A 12,441-nucleotide genomic window follows, 5' to 3' on the forward strand; every position below is an offset into this window, starting at 1 on the left:
TGAAATTTACAGCCAAGCACACTTCCACATATATTTACAAACCAGGCAAGCTGCATGAGATCTGAAGATGGAAGTGATGGCTATTTATAATATAGAGCAGTGGTGGCGAACCTTGGCATCCCAGATGTTTTGGAACTATATTTCCCATGATCAACTACACTGCAGAGTGCATGAGCATCATGGGAGATGTAGTTCCAAAACATCTGGGGTGCCAAGGTTTGCCATCACTGATATAGAGTATAAAAAGTCATGCCACTCCGGGCCCTTATGCAAGGGTATAGATGTAATGCCGTATCAGCAGCCCTGGAGTCTGAACCGGATTTCTCCAAAGAATAATCCAAAACATGGCAAAGTTACATAATCTTCTGCTGCAACGTTATTTGTTGTACAGCGCACATCAAAAGTCAGGTTACAGAGCCTTGACGTTTTCATGATTAAGCACGAAATTTTTATTGCAGGCTTTTTGAATAACATGTATGCCAGGGCAATATACAAAAATATATGTAGTACATCTCAGCAAGACAAGCACATTTCCCTTTGTTTTATGAACCGCAACTACAGAACATACCTGTTGATCTGCCAGACATGTAGGTTTTGGGGGGGCTTGGCAAAACTTTTATAGACTGAATAATGCCAGCCTTGCCCCAGTTGTCTTTTGATTAAAGCGTTTGTTACCCCAACACTTTATATTCCTGATGTGAGCCTGCTGTACCATGTACTTGTATAAAAAAAGTATCCTGATCTCTGTGTATTGCTTGTTGTGTGTGAAATCCCTGGTGTTCCTGCCAGTCCCCTTGCTTTCCTATTAATAAATGACCACACTAAGCAGAAGAACAAATTGTGGTCAGTTCTCTAGCTATGCTGGGAACTCAGTATGCTCTCCTCCAATTATCAGACTTGTTCTGACACGCCCCTGCTGTACAGCCATTCACTGGGAAGCTTAGTGTGCTGCTGCTTCTCCTCCTCCACAGCTCTTATGCAACTGAGAATAGAAGGATTGTGATCACTTATAAAAAGGAAAAAAAAAATATTTATAATATCTATACAAAAATGTTTTTCATTTCTATTTTAAACTGAATGGATTGTTTTACTAGGTGATCGTTTACAATCACTTTAAATTCTGAATACCCCCCCCCCCTCTTATTTCCACAACATAGGTAATAATTGTTCTGTAGTCCAAGATAAAGAACTAAGAAGCCTAATTGGACTCATTGAGATAACCCAGAAATTGTGCACCAGGCACAGGACAGGTCTGAATTTCCGACACAGCCAACGGGTATTTTTGCACCCATTAAACATATAATGCAGTGCTTTTAATGGTATATTTAAATTTCCAAAATCAAGCAACAAGTTGATTGTTAGGGTTTGGATACAGATTTAAAGTGATTATAAAGGCATATTTTTTATTTTTTTTAAATAAACACGTAATAGGTATGTGCTCTGTGCAATGGTTTTGCACAGAGCAGCCTTGATCCTCCTCTTTCATCCCCTGCCAGAGCTCCCAGCCCCTTCTCCTTGCCTTGTGCCCCCATGCATGCTTGCTCCCAACTGGCTCTGTGTGTCCACTGAAAAACAGAGCATGGCTTGCCCCCCCCCCCCCCTCTCCTCACGGCTTGTAATTAACAACAGCAGAAGCTAATGGTTCCTGCTTCCTCTCTGTCCAATGAGAGGGAGAGCAGAGAGAGCCTTTGCTCTTGTGCACATTACTGGATTAAGATCAGGCTTCGGCAAGTATTTGTGGGGGGCTGGGGGGGGGGGAGCTCCATGCAGACAGTGTTTTATCTTAATACATAGAATGCATTGAAGTGTTACTAACCTCAGGACCCTGCCTTCACTATATCAGGTCTCCCACAGTACACAGAACAATTATTGTAGTAAATATAAACTACTAAATACCTTTTCTCATCAGCAGTATATAGCAGTCTTGTGACTTCAGTGGCCTACCTAGCACTGGTTATAGCTTGTAGAAGGAATTTTCATTCTCCTCTGACTTTCCCATGAGGCTGCCTGACACTGAACAGTGCTCATTGGCCCTGTGCTGATCACATGCACCCTCTGTAGCAATACACACCAAACTGAGCATGTGCAGAGTGCCCCCAAGGCTCTGTACTATCAGCAGATGGATTGGGGACAGTAAAAGAAGAGGAGGGTCACAGAAGAAGAGGATCAAGCAGCCTTTTTACACAATGCAGATGATTAACACTTTAGGTTCCACAGTGAATATAACAAGCATGCTTTACTGCATATACACACAGATTTTACTGTTGTGGGTTTAGTGACATTTTAAGATGGGAGAAAGAAATATTTTAATTTAATAATAAATCATGAAACTTAACACGGCTGTGCTGTTCTGGAATTTGATGTGAGCTTTGCAACAAACACAGTTGCAGCAGAGGATTGTATAGATTTACCCAACTTTTACATCGACCATTTGCTGTATCGGAATTACAGTGGTAAAACAGTGGCTATTAAAAGTCAACTGAATTTGTTCTGTAATGTTGAGTCATGGGTCTGGGTGACAGATGGTGTCACAGACCCCTATGCCTGTTCAGAAATGGTTAATCCAGTTTAAAGGCCCTTGTCCATGACTCTCCCAGACTTCATGGCATCACGGGTTTGGATTGTTGAAATAAGAACAAGGTGAATTCACAAACCTTCTTACCTTCCATTATGTTTTTGAACAATCAACCATATTGTTTGAATTAAGATGAATGAGTTACTAGTGTGGATTAAAATGCTGGAGTATGGTCCTAACACTCATTAGAACTAAAGAAGGGATTTGGATAAGCAGTGAAACGTCTTCAGCAATATAGGTCAAGTCCAGTTGAATGTGTCTAGCTATACAATAACCTGGATAAGAGAGAACCCGCACAGACAGCGGTATGTAATTATACCAAACTGACTTCACGTTACCTTACCCCCAACCAGAATATCTGTATAGTCTTCCATTTAAACCATTTTTTCAAATTCTAGAAACCCTTTTGTTGATGGACAAACAATTCTCATGAGGTGAACTGTATACGTTTTATTATTGATAACTTTATTCTTAAACTTAAAGTGAAATTTTTATTAATGGACAAACAATTACTTTCAGGGGAACTGTGTACATTTCAAGAATTTTAGCAAACTGTTTTGCAGATTCTTATTGGTTGCTTTTCTAAAGATATTGATTCAGGCTTTATGGCTTTTCTCAAGCTGACTGCCAATTGGGAGGATCGACCTCTGTCTATGTTGCAATAAGAAAAGCAACAGTTCAAAATGAGATGACATATGCAGGCACTCCACCAAAAAATGAAACTCGTATTGCAGGGGATGCCTGTAATTTGTCCTCACACTGCAAGGAAAAGTGGTTAACCAATCACAATTCAATTTATTGAGGCATTTCATACAAGCAGTATACAAAATGCTCCTAGGTCACTGTAGGTACACTTGAATTTATGGGTGGTATTGGAGAAATATAGTCGATGCAGACTGATATAAAAAGGTAATTTATAATAAAATGTAATTACAACGAGGCTTATGCAATTAGCAATTGTATGTGCTTTACCAATGTTTAAATAAACACAGTTTTCCTGTAAAAAAATGTCAGTGATATTGCAATAAAGAGAAAATTTGACACTATATTAGTAGATGTCTGTGAATACACTCGCGCCAAGGACTGTATATTATAAAAAGTGATTATCCCCGTGAAGCTGCTGAAATTTGATAGAAAATCTATAAGTATGAATATACTACTGCAAAAAAGATATACTTAGTCCCATCAACAGCGCTAGCTATTCCACAGTAAATGTGCAAATTTGCAATAATCCCCCACACCCTTTACATCAATTACAATACGTGCTACTAAAAATAAAAATAAATATATAAAGTGCTTGTACAAAGCAAAAGACAGCAGTGCTAATTACTTCACAACGAATACACCAATGACTCTTTTGCATCTAATGTGATATGTGCTAATAATGATATACTGTAAACATATACTGTGTGTGTGTGTGTATATATATATATATATATATATTAGGGATCGACCGATTATCGGAGGGCCAATATTCACTTTTGCGGATATATCTGTATCGGCCCCGGAACTGGCCAATATTACCGATATTCCAAATATTGCTCATGTAAGGGTAAAATTATGTCACATAGCATAATTCCGTTTACAAATGTTATTGAATATGCCACTCACATATGTACAAAAGATATAAGCAATTCCACATTAGCTTATGCTATGTAACATCATTTTACCCTTAAGTGAGCATCACCACCTAATGGTTGGAGGAGGAGAAGACTAGTCTCGGATCCTGACATAGGATGTACAAAATATCAGCCCATATTGGCCGATACCGATACGTTGTGACCCATATCGGTCTATCCCTAATATATATATATATATATAAAGTGCTCGTGCAAAAGAAAGAAAAAAAATGTAACCCCGTAAAACCATTGTGCTCAAACAAATATATATATGAATATAAAAATACGTATATATACAAAAATTCCAGTGAAAATAGTCCAACAATAAATCAATATTCCTTAAGAAGATACAGTATATCCGATGCATGGTCAGGATCAATCTTGAATATAGTGGTGACAACACCCTCTGTGCAAACTGTGGAAGAATTTCCCACTCACCAGACAATGTTGATCCCTCCTACCTTACGACAAGTGGTATCGGGAGTCGGGACAGGCTTTAGTGGTCACCGTGACTTAGGTTCAGCTTCCCGAGTGGTCTCTCCTATTAGAATTCCTTCACTAGGTAGGTAACGCTTCAAAGTGGTCCCAGAGAGAGGGAAAAAAACAGGCTCCTCATAGCGTAAAAACGTTGAGACTTTATTGTCTAAAGGTGTTCCCCCAAAGGGGATAAGCATACAGATGATAAAAAGCAGTAATAAAAAGTATAAGGCAATAGGGATGTTCCCGTGTGGCTTCCCGCACTGAGCAAGGGAACAGTGCAAGTGCCGTGGAAGCTGTGATAACTTTATTAGTATAATCTGTAAGTTTAAACATATGGGTGGCATGTTATATAATTGAGGTTCCACAACGTCTACATGTACAGGGGTCAATGAAGGCTTGTTTTGAAGCTAATTTTACTGCATGTTGGGAATTTGTTGCATGTCCATATTTACACTATAAAGACTAAAGTTGAGTTGGCCCAATGTTAGAGCCATTTTATGTAGTATCATGACTGTGATATGGGGAATTGTTAGCACAGTGTTGGTGAGCGTTTTAATTAATCATGCCAGTCTAAATTGTGGCTAAAGGCTTTCGGCCCACTTTTATTAAACATATGAAAGGAAAAGTACAACACAACAGTTGCTTATGCAAAGTCAACTAAAAATGCTAAGCCACCGGGCTCTCCTGCCAGCAGTTCTGCTGCTCTTGGCACTGGTCCCTAAAACCCAGCTCTCTGCCTCTCCTGGCTCATTTAGCCCTATTTACAGCACCACATTGCACAGGCCCACTCCTGGTCTCTAGATAGGGGATCTCCTGGCACACTGGGCTCTATCATTCTTCTGAGATATACAGACTACCTGCATTCCCCTGAACTTGCTAGTTGCCTCAACTTTTCCAGGCTCGGTTCACACTGCTCTGACTTTGGATCGGACTTGCGAGACACCAAGTAGCGTTACATGTAAAATTCCATGTTAGTCAATGAGAGCTGTCTTAACTGGCACTACTGAAGTTGCTCCAACTTTAGAAAAGGTTCCTATACTACTTCTAGGCAACTTCTATTATATACTTCTATCAAAGTAGTACTCAAGTTGTACTACTCAGGTCGCAGTAGTGTAACCTTAGCCTCACTTCTGCAGACTCACTCAGATGTCTCAACTCTCCAATTTTTCAGGTAGGGAATCTCTCCCACATGGGGTCTTGTCTCCTGAGTGATTCACCTCTCCTTCCCCTAAATAGGAGCCCTGTACTATGGTTAGGCCTGTCTAATGCACTCACAGGGCCTGCAGGTCTCCAGCAAGACTCAGACATAGGATTTAAGGCATCATCCCACCCAACACACTATGAAGCCTTCAAGCTCCAGGCCCCATTTCAGGATTACAAAAACCAGAGAACACTGACAATCCAGTCTTCTCCACTCAAACTAAAATCTGCAACTTCGCACTCTGCCCTAATGAGAATCCTGTGTGTCTTTTCCCTACAATTATATGGTGACAGGGCCTAGCACTGTCACACTACCCATTCATATTGTATATAACTGGATGGAAAACTGGTTACAAGAGCATGTCCAGAGGGTGGTGATTCATGGAAAATAAGTGAGGTACCCCAGGGCTCGGTCCTGGGACCGAATTCTGTGTAATTGGAATAAATAGTTCAATCTTAATATTTGCTAATGATACAAAACTAAGTAGTACAATAACTTCACAACATGCTATAGAAGCTTTACAAGAAGACCTAGTTTTAATTGAGGATTTGGGAAGCTAAATGACAGATGAGGTTTAAAAGAGAAGTTTGGGTTTCTCTCTTTTTTTTTTCAATGTATACTTACCTAGGTGGATGCAGCATTGGTCTGATGCTGCACCTATCCCCCACCGTCTGTGCACTGAGAACCGAGCGATCGAACACTGCGGATCACTTGGTTCTAACAGCTCCCTGAGCAGAGAGCGGCTGCTGACTGTCAGTCATCAGCTCTCTGCTCTGCCCCCTTCTCACTTACTGGAGCGCTGCGCTGTGTAGGAGCAGGGATCAGCCAGCTAAGGCTCTCAGCGGCTCGTTGAGAGGCTGAGCCGAGTGTCGGTCCAGGCACCTGGCAGATCCTGACTCCATGGTCGTGATGACGTGGTGTCTGGACCGACTTCTGTGACGTCAGCAGAGAGCGTACTTCAGCCTGCTCTCTGCTGAAAATGGGGCACAGGAGTGCAGAATGTACTGCACTCCTGTGATCCATAGGAGATGTACAGCCAAACGAGCTTTGGCTGCACATCTCCTTTAATATAGAAAAATGTAAAGAAGTGCACTTGAGTGTTTAAAATGTGAATCCTCACTAGGAGGAGAAACTCTGGGGAAATAGAGTAGGGAAGATCAAAGTAGATTGCAGTATCCTGCAATGCCAAGCTGACCCAAGCAAGGCCAGCAGACCTTTGACATGCATTGAAAAGGGTATTGAATATAGATTATACTACCACTGTATATACTCTGCTATTGGCCACATGCTGAGTATGCCATCCAGTTCTGTTTACCAATCCTCAGGAAGAATGTCTATGAGAGGGTTCAGGGAAGGGGACAAAGCTAAAAGGAGGGCTGGAGGACCTCAGTTTTGGGAAACCACTAAAAATATTAAACTTATTCTCCCTGAAAAGGAGACGCTTAAGAGGGGATATGATTAAAATATACAAATCCTTGAATGGTAACTCTAGCATCTATAGGAAACTAATTTTAATCTAGGTCTGTAAAGCAGACACTAAAGCTGGGTACACACTATCCAACTTTTGTGGTTAGATTTCCTTCAGATTTACCTTTTCTATGTAGTGCAAGGGCCTGCCAGATTGCATACAAATTGAAAGTGTTTAAGTTTGACCTCATATTATATGGTTTTGGTAAGTCTAATGCCCCATACACACGTGCAGATTATCTGCAGACTTTTGTCTGCAGACTTACCAAAAACATATAATATGAGGTCAAACCTAAACACTTTCAATTTGTATGCAATCCGGCAGGCCCTTGCACTACATAGAAAAGGTAAGTCTGCAGACAAAAGTCTGCAGATAATCTGCACGTGTGTACGGGGCATTAAGGAAAAAGTCTTCAGAAAATCTTATAGTGTGTATGGCCCATTAGCCACACAATAAAGTTGGATGAGAAGCAGTTTGATCTTAAACAGCATAAGGGGTTCTTTGATGTTAGAGTAGTGAGGATGTGGAACTCCCTTCCACAGTTTGTGTTGTCAGCAGGTAGTGTATATAAATTACATAAAATTTTTAGATGTGTTTCTTAGTGAACACAATGTGTGGGATTATTGAAAATGGTAGCGGCACGTAGAAACACACACACTAAAGATGAACTGGATGGACTGACGTCTTTATGTAACCTTACCAACTTGTTAACGCATCACAGGGTCTACAAGAAAAATACTGTGTTGTTAGGCTCGGTTCACACTATTGCGATGCGGGAAGGCTGCGAATTCGCAGCCTTTTCCCGCATCGCACACGCACCCCCGGCAGTTCACACTGCCATATGCGATACGCTGGGGGTGTCAATGTAATCTTAACGACACCCCCAGTTTGATCGCATATCGCAGTGCGATCGTGCAGTTCGCACAGGATGGGATCGCACAAGTGTGAACCGCTGTGCGATCCGATCCTGATGCGGCTGCAAAAATGCCTCCTGTGCGTGTTTGCACCGGGTGCGATGCGAATTTAGCCATACAAACTGTATGGCTAAACTCGCACCGCACAGCTGATCGCATGTAATGTCGGAGCAGTGCGCTCCGACATTACATGCGAACCCGGCACTCGCATCAGTGTGAACCGGGTCTTAATGTTCCTATGGAGTTCAGAAGTACAAAATCAGTGACTAATATTGGGGAATGTGGCCCTGAAAATTCATAAAGGTGAAGGTTTGCTTATTAAATGTACAGTATTTGGTACAACTACACAAGTGTGTATTGAAAGGGTAACCTAACTTTAGGTAGCTGCAATACTTTTCATTTTTACGGTTTAGAACATGTTCAACAAGTACAGAAAATAAAGGAGAAAATGTCTGAAAATAAAATTGATGCAACCACCAAATCTAAGGACTGGTAAGCTGCAATTTACTACATAAAGTAAACCTGAGAAATTCAAATTGAGCATATTTTAAATTGCCCGGGTTTGTGGAAATAACACTTTAACACCGTTATTGGCCTAGAGCACCACATTAGTAAAAGCAGCTGCCACAATATACTCGTTGCGAATAAATAGCTGCCAGAAGGGGATTATCATTTGAGTAAATGCGGTTTTGTTAGGAAAATTTGCGCATATTTGTTTAGGTGAAAGCAAATCCTATTTTTATCCTAAATAACTATTAGCATGCAAGGGATTTAAAAGTAGCCAATCCTCATTTATTTTAAATGACACACTGAAAGGATTGCCGAATTAATCCTGTTGAAAGGTTGACATCCAGGTAGGTTATATAACAAAGCGAAAACTTCACTGATACCGGTGAGACACTTGAGAATTCATCTTCAATTACTTCTTGCTCTGGGCTGTTTACCATTGCTGAGTGTACCTGACATGCCTAGGCAAAACAATTTTCTCCATTCCTGTACATGAATAGTTAGCTAAGATTAAACAAATAGTTCTCCTTTTCCCTTTTGAATTGTGGACCTCCAGTATTGATTTTGATCTTGGAAACAAACATAGTAACCTAAACCGGCTATTATCTAGTCCAAAATCAAGCATGAAGTGATTAAAATTCTACTGGAGACAGATGGGCTACTCTGCTGGCATCGAGAACCGTTTTTCAGATTATATGTAATATCTGCCTGTGTTATGTTTCCAGGTAATAAAATAATAGATGAATCATGTAAACGGTAATTGAATTTTTACTTCATTTTTCTTGGTGATAATTTATAGCTTCAACATATTGTGCAGTGCTTTCTAGAGTGCACCTAGCCATACACATTAGCCAAGGCCAGCCATTTACTTACATTTTTAGAGGAAAAAAGTCTGAAACAAAAATACAAGAATATTAATCGTAACATTCTTACAACATGACATAACATTTCTCACTAATATTTTAGAAATCTAGAGTGGAAGGAGGATCTTTTAACCTTAGACTAGAATTTATAGAATCAGCAATCATTATGAAATTTTCCAAAGAAGAGGTCTTCAAACTTTCTAAACAAAGGGCCAGTTTACTGTCCTGTAGACGTTAGGGGGGCCGGACTGTGGCCAGTGGGAGAAGAAATCGTCGTAGCATCCGTGGGGGCAAACAAGGCCCTGTCATTGGTATTAGGGGGAGTAATAGTGCCCCATAATTTGCATCAATGGGAGGAATAGTGCCCCATTATTGGGGTCACTGGAAATAATAGTGCCCCATTATTGGTGTCATTGGGCATACTAGTGCTCTATCATTGGGAGAAATAGTGCCCAGTCATTGGTATCAGTGGGAGGAATAGTGCCCCATCAATTGTATCAATAGGAGGAATACTGGCCCATCACTGGTATCAGTGGGAGGAATAGTGTCCCATAATTGGTATCAGTGGGAGGAATAATGTCCCATTATTGGTATCAGTGGGAAGAATAGTGCCCCATAATTGGTATCAGTGGAAGGAAAAGTGCCCCATCATTGGTGTCAGTGGGAGGAATAGTGCCCCGTCATTGGTATCAGTTGGAGGAATAGTAGCCCATCATTGGTATCAATAGGAGGGAAAGTGCCTCATCAGTGGGAGGAAAAGGGCCCCATAAATGGTATAAGTGGGAGAAATAGTGTCCCATCATTGGTATCAATAGAAAAAATAGTGCTGCATCATTGGTATCAGTGGCAGAAATAGTGCTCCATCATTGGTCTTAATAGGAGGAATAGCACCCCATCATTGGTATCAATGGTAGGATTAGTGCCCCATCATTGGGGTCAGTCAGAGGACTAGTACCCTATTGTCCGTGTCAGTGGCAAGAACTATGCCCCACTGGTGCTGACAGTGGGAGGAATAATGCCCCAAGGGCCGGATAAAAGCAAGCAAAGGGATACAGTTTGGAGACCACTGTTCTAAACCATAAATAAAATTGCATTTGCCACATGCCCCATTTTTGAACATGAGTTCTCTTTACTAATATAACAAAGCACCCCCCCCCCCCACTATTATAATAAAGAAGAAAATTGTCTTAAAAACATTTGAAGCAACGCCTTCAGAAATAAAGGGACTTTTGAGACACCATACAAGTCAACAACACAAATAAATAAAACAATGTATTTATTCAATTTCAAAAAAATATTGGGGTGTTGCTATGTTGGATATTTGGGGGCCCAGCTACAGGGGGAGTTTGTTACTTCCCATGTTGGGTGGGCTTGCCTTTGTTGCACCAGTGTGGCTGGCTTGGTTAGTGGCCTGCTGGCGTACGGCGGCCACTGCTGGGAGGGGTGGGGGCGGTTATTGGCGCCCGCGCTGGATGTGGTGTCAGATGGCAGCTTTTGCGCCATATGATGTCAGACACCAGCTGGTCGAGGCCTTTTCCGGTGGGACTATATAGGGGGGGGGGGCGATGGCTGCAAGTTGTGCCGCTGCTTTTTTGCCTGGCTGGACATATTACTGCACCAATGCACATTGGTATATGTATACCATATGAGTTTTTATGTGGGTGATTTTTGAAGTTAGCTCTTTACAATTGGAACCTTTTTTTAGTAGATTGTACATTTGGGGATGCCTTGGTGGCTTTATGCTAGTCATGGTGTTGCACTTCTGAGGCATATGGGGGTATTCAGCGAGCTATAGACAGACATATTTATGGTCAAGAGCTCCCTGGATGGCACTGCTCAATAGCCTTCCCAGGAGGCCACTGGGAGGCTCTGGCCTTCATCACCAGTGCCTGAAGATATGCAGAAGGGGTAATATTTGAAGTGTTGTTTTAGGAGTAAGTTATTTTGAAAAAAAATAAAAGGATGTGTATACATATCTGTTTAGAGCTCTACGATAATGTACCATTTTGTATCTGAGGACAAAAGATCCCCTATTAGGAAGCCCCAAATTACTGACAATCAAAAAACTTCAAATGTTTCACATCTACCTTGTTATTAATATACAGCACATCTTGTAACACTCCAAGCTTTTCTTCTATCTCAACTCTTTCCGTCTAATGCCGATATGCACTTAGGACTTAGGACCAGATCACAAAACATCCCTTTACCGAGGTAAGCTGATAAAATGACAGTGTGAAGGTTTCTAGAGCTGAATGTTCCCTGTAAAGCACAGCAGGGGAAAGGAACACATAGTAGCTGACAGGGCGACATGACCTGAGAATGGTTACAGCTTGTGCTAAACAATAAATTCTTTATACAATCATCACTTTCCTATTGAAGCGAAGCTAATATTCAAGTGTATCCAAACCCATAACCAAATATGTAATAGATTGCAGTCTACCAGTCCCCGGTGTTTTTTTTAATTTAACTTCTTAAGCTTTATTTTCCCCTGATAATTCTGCAAACAATGCACCTCCCATCCCCGGGTGGCTACATCACCCATCCACTGTATATTTGGGGGGAGCAATGGTTGTCACCTTAGGCTGCTCCCCTGATGTGGGCTACAAGCATATCCTTGTCTTTACATCTTCATTATGGGGAGGGGGGGGGGGGGGGTAGTCAAGCAAAAACTAATTTAGAAAGGAAGACAACTTTTGGTGCAGTTCATAGCAGGTGGCAAGGACACCAGCTTTTTGGCAAGGTCCACCAGTGTTTTCTGTACTTGTTGAAAATGTTCTTAGCCTAATTAAAAGGGAATGCAGCCACCAGATCTAA

This window comes from Pelophylax lessonae, assembly GCF_965119305.1.
Source record: "Pelophylax lessonae genome assembly, chromosome: 9".
Taxonomy (NCBI): domain Eukaryota; kingdom Metazoa; phylum Chordata; class Amphibia; order Anura; family Ranidae; genus Pelophylax; species Pelophylax lessonae.